Source organism: Chinchilla lanigera, unplaced genomic scaffold (genome assembly GCF_000276665.1).
Source record: "Chinchilla lanigera isolate Chin_1 unplaced genomic scaffold, ChiLan1.0 scaffold00001, whole genome shotgun sequence".
NCBI classification, from domain to species: domain Eukaryota; kingdom Metazoa; phylum Chordata; class Mammalia; order Rodentia; family Chinchillidae; genus Chinchilla; species Chinchilla lanigera.
Window position 1 is genome coordinate 28,064,646 of NW_004955402.1, and position 4,878 is coordinate 28,069,523.

The following is a 4,878-nucleotide window of genomic DNA, read 5'->3' on the forward strand; positions in this document are numbered from 1 at the left end:
AGAAAGAAAGAAAGAAAGAAAGAAAGAAAGAAAGAAAAAGAAAGAAAAGCCAGGCATCGTGGCACATGCCTGTAATCCCAGCATTTGGGAGGCTGAGGCAGGAGGATTGTTGCGAGTTCAAGACCAGCCTGGGCTGGTCATCCTAAACTGCCTAGTGAGGCCCTGTGTCAAAAAGACAAAAAACAAAAACGAAAGAAAGAAAGAAAGAAAGAAAGAAAGAAAGAAAGAAAGAAAGAAAGAAAGAAAGAGAAAGAAAGACAGAAAAGACAGAGGGAAGAAGCAAAGAGAAAGAAAGGTAGGTGTGTATGTATTTATGTTAAAGCAGAAATGAAAGGTAAGGAAAGTGTTAGTGGTACCAGTTTCCTGGTCACTCAGTATTTCCTGTTCATCTTAGACCATAAGGAGAGATGGAGTCTGCAAGCAGAGGGCCTTGGCATGCTTTATAAGAGGGGCGGAGGTGTTTTACAAACTTGTGACCGTGTTAATTTCCAAGAAAAGGTTAGCAAACAAATGCACAGATGACAAGACATACCACAAGAAAGAAAAAAAGTAAAAAGAAAGAAAAAAGTCCGTTACAGTAGGAAGAAAAACAAAAGCCGTCTAATTCCCTTCTCCCACCCACACAGCCAAAGACGCAAGAAAAAAAAATAGCTGAAGGGGTTGGAAAGGAGAGGACGGGGATGTACAAAAAAAGAAAGAAAATGAAGATGCGTTGTGTCCGTGTACCCACTCCCTACAGTGAGCGTAATCATCATCACTGCAAATGTGTACTGATAAAAATAAATACTAATAAGAGAAATGAAGATGGAAGGACTAAGGAAGAGGCCAGTGTCACAGCTGAGGCCAAGGTCAGCAGGACATTCTGGGTTTTCCACCGCGTATCTTCTCCCTCTCAGACTTGATCTCTCTCCTTTATCTGGCCGGACTGGGTGAGGGGTGGGAGAGGCGGATTATCTCAGCCAGGCCCCGGTATTGCGCAGGATCTTCTTTCAAGGAAGCGGGGTTGTAGCCCAGCGCTACAGAGTATTTGCCCAGCATATTCAAGACCCTGCGCTCCATCCTTATCCCCACAAACATGTTTTTTTCGCATTTCAGTCTGGGCTCAGCAGACCACAGCCCACTGCCTCTGAGTCCTTCGCCCTGCACACAGCGCAGGAGTTTTCACGGTGTCTCCACACATCCTGTGGGGAAAGCAAATGCTCATCAAAATGGAGTTGGAAAAAAATCCCTAATCTTGATTTGCCCGGAAGCTTCCTAAATTCTTGAAGTGCAAAGTAGAGAAAAGAGCTCCAGGTGTATGCAGGGGGCTCCTGGTGCTGGAAAAGCCGGGCAAGAGTGGCAGGCAGCACTTATTATGCAGGCAGAGGAAAAAGCTGCTCCTTTAAAAGGCAGGAGGAGGTGAGCTCCTAGCTGATGGGGCAGATGTGTTTGTTTTAACTTGAGCTGGGTCCTGGGACTTCTCTGTGGAAAGGAAGATTGCCAGGGGTCAGAGAATGACCCTGCCCTAGGCATTCCTCCCTCTCCCTCCCTCTCTCTCTCTCTCTCTCTGTGTGTCTCTCTCTGTCTCACTCTCTTTCTCTCTCTCTCTCTTTGTTAAAATACAGATTTACATTATGAAGCAGCCTGGCTTCCTAACATTGGAGACTGCCTCTGTGCAGATGTAATCTTTGATTGACGGGGTGCCAGGAGAAGGACGAAAAGAGCTTACGAATTCATTCTGAGACTCAAGTCACGTCAGTGGCCCCGCCAGCCTCCTTTAGCATAAATTTGAGCACCTTGGAGATTTGCACTGTGTGTGTTGATGTTTCCCTCTCTCCCCGTTCTCCTCATCTGTGTTCACTCTCTTAATAACCTGCTCAGCTTGCAGAATCCAGCTTTATCACTGCCGCTCTGATCTTATATAACACAAAACAGAAATGGAGTCTTGGCTTTTTAAAATTACCGCTCTACCCCGGCCCGCCAGGAACACCAACTTGTTGGTTTACTATAGAAAAAACTTTTACCCACACCTCTCCAGTGGGACACCTGAGGCTATCTGGTTTAGTGTTTGTCTCATTATTTAAAATATCAGCAATTAATAAATACATGGATTTGCAAATGCTCACCTGCGCCTACTAGAAGGCAACTGCTCAAACTATAAACAATTCAACATCAATGCTTTTTTTTTCTAGTGTTAGTATCTGACACTGTTCTGGGACATTTAGTGACTATTAGGAAACAAAAGTCATATTTCATGCCAATCAGTGTAGAATGGAGCAACAAATATATGTGCAACAACAGCAAAAATAAAAAAGCCACATGCAAAATAACAAAGTATGAACAGGTACATGCTAAGTGTCACAGTCTGTGCCGCAAAAAATAAAACACACAATGTGTGGATAGTAATGCCTAAGTTGCATCGTGCCTTGGCATAAATCCAGATATTTGATCCATGTAACACGCAAGTCCTGGTTTCAAGTAAAGTAAAAAAAAAAGTGTCATCCTTTTCTGCCTGAGCTATCATTTTTAACAGCGAAAGAAAAAACATCCACAAACCACAGAATGATTTTAAGTCATGATTTAATTATTCAATTAGTGTAGAAAAAATCTAGCCTTTCAGAGGAATACCTTGCATAGGAAAGAAGAATTCAAATCTTCTATACTTTACATTAAAGATTAGCTTTATTTATTTATTTATTTATTGGTACTGGGAATCAAACTCAGGACCTTGCGCTTGCCAGGCAGGAGTTTGTGCCTCTGAGCTATATCCTGGACCCCTGAAGATTAGTTTTAATGGTGCTGAATTTGCTAATGTGAATACTAATATGCATTCAGAATGTACTCCTGTCATGCTGGGCATGGTGGCACATTCCAGCACTCAGGAACCTGAGGCAAGAAGACTAGTACAAGTTCTAGGCCAGCCTGGGCTACATAGTGAGTTCAAGGCCAGCCCTAAACTAGTCAGAGAGACCCTGTGTATTCATATCATGCTAAATAATTATACATCAAATACCATTGAAAACAAATATAGTATGTTGCATAATTTCACCTTCAGAATTGTTCTTTTCGTGTAGCTCTAGATTGCTTTAATTTAAACTACAAATATTTAAATCTACAAAGATATTTTTTAATTTTTCATTTTGTTTTGTTTTATTTTGATTTTGAGACAGGGCCTCTCTGTGCAGTTCAGTCTGGCCTTGAACTTACAGTGATCCTCCTACCTCAGCTTCCCTAGTGCTGGGATTTCATGGGTGCACCACCATTCCTGGCCTTTTTAAAAAAGTTTATCACTAGGTTGTTGATCAGGGAGAAGTCAGTCCCTTACAGACTGACTCCAATATGTTCCAACTCCAATATGTTCAATATGTTCTGACTCCAATATGTTCAGTGAGTATATATGAAAAATGCATTCTTTTTCTTCAAAAAAGAAAAGAGAAATAAATGGAGTTCACATTGGAACTAAGTTTGAAAAGGAAAGAATAATTTCACTAGACCTATGTTTTTTTCTTTTCTTTTCTGAAGCAGTTCAGGCTGCCCTTCAACTCCCTATGTAGCTCAGGCTGGCTTCAGATTCACCACAATCCTCCTGCTTCAGCATCCCGAGGGCTGGGATTACAGGCATGCGCCACCATGCCCAGCCCACTCAACCTATTTTTGTTCATTAAATAATAATAGATTTCATTCAAGAGCTATTTGGAAACACTTGAAATCTGGGAACCAAACAAGTAAGGAGATTGTGTTCAAGCTATTTCCAAACAAGAACTGTAATCATATATACTGAAAGAGTGTCAATAGAGGGTGCATAATTTTCCACTGCAGCAGAATTCCTTTCTTCATCATATTTAGAGTCCAAGCTCTTTAGAATTCATTCCCAGGCCCTAGCTCCTACCTTTCAACCCTCTCTGATCATCTTCCTCCCTTGTATGGGCTGAATTGAGTCTCTCTCCACCCCCGATTTTTATGTTGAAGTTTTAATTCTCAGCTACCTCATAGTCTGAAGTTACTTAGACATAGGGTAGCCTGACATGGTGATGCACACCTGTAATCCCAGCACTCAGGAGGCTGAGGCCAGAGAATTGCCATGAGTTTAAAATCATCCTGGGCTATATAGCTAGACCTATCTCAAAAAAAAAAAAAAAAAAAAAAAAATGAAACAAAATCAAACAAAAAAAGAAATAGGATAATTGCAGATATAATTATTTAAGACAGTCATACTAAAAGGACGATAAATACCTTAATCCAATATTATTTCCCTCCAAATGTGGCTGGTGTCTCACAAAGTCAAAGAATGAAATTGTGGACAAAAGAGGCAGTTAGGAAGAGCGTTTATTGGAAATATAAGGAGAGAAGAAGCTCCACCAGTAATAGGAAGAAAACCCCAAAATGGGTTGTCAAGTGAATTCTTTGCCTAGGGTCTTTTATATCTAGGTGGCCAGGTCCCTGGCCATGAAAGGTGAGGTTAAGTTAGCCTGTAGCATTTGGACACGGATTGTGCCTGTCCTAAGATGAGCTACAGAGAATGGACATCAGTGGCCACGTGCTGCTCAAGCACTCTTTGGCCAGTCAGAAATATCACTGTGTCGAAGATGAGGAGGAAGTAAGAGGGAGGAGCAGGTCAGTTGCGGTACTCATTTCCCTGGCTCCTTTCCCGCATTCCTCATTAATGACCTGGGTAGTTTGAATTAACCTTTCCCACTGTGTACTTGCTGTTTTTCTAAGGCTGACCAGCCCTATTCGATCTTAGGTTCTGTCCCTTCCTAACCACCTAATTATAAGCTAAGGAACAAATTACCTTACACAAAAGGGGAAATGTGGACCTCCACAAATATATGGAGGTGCCAGGGGAGGTAAAAACAAAACACACAAGATTTCTATCAAACCACCCCAAACTAAAGGAAT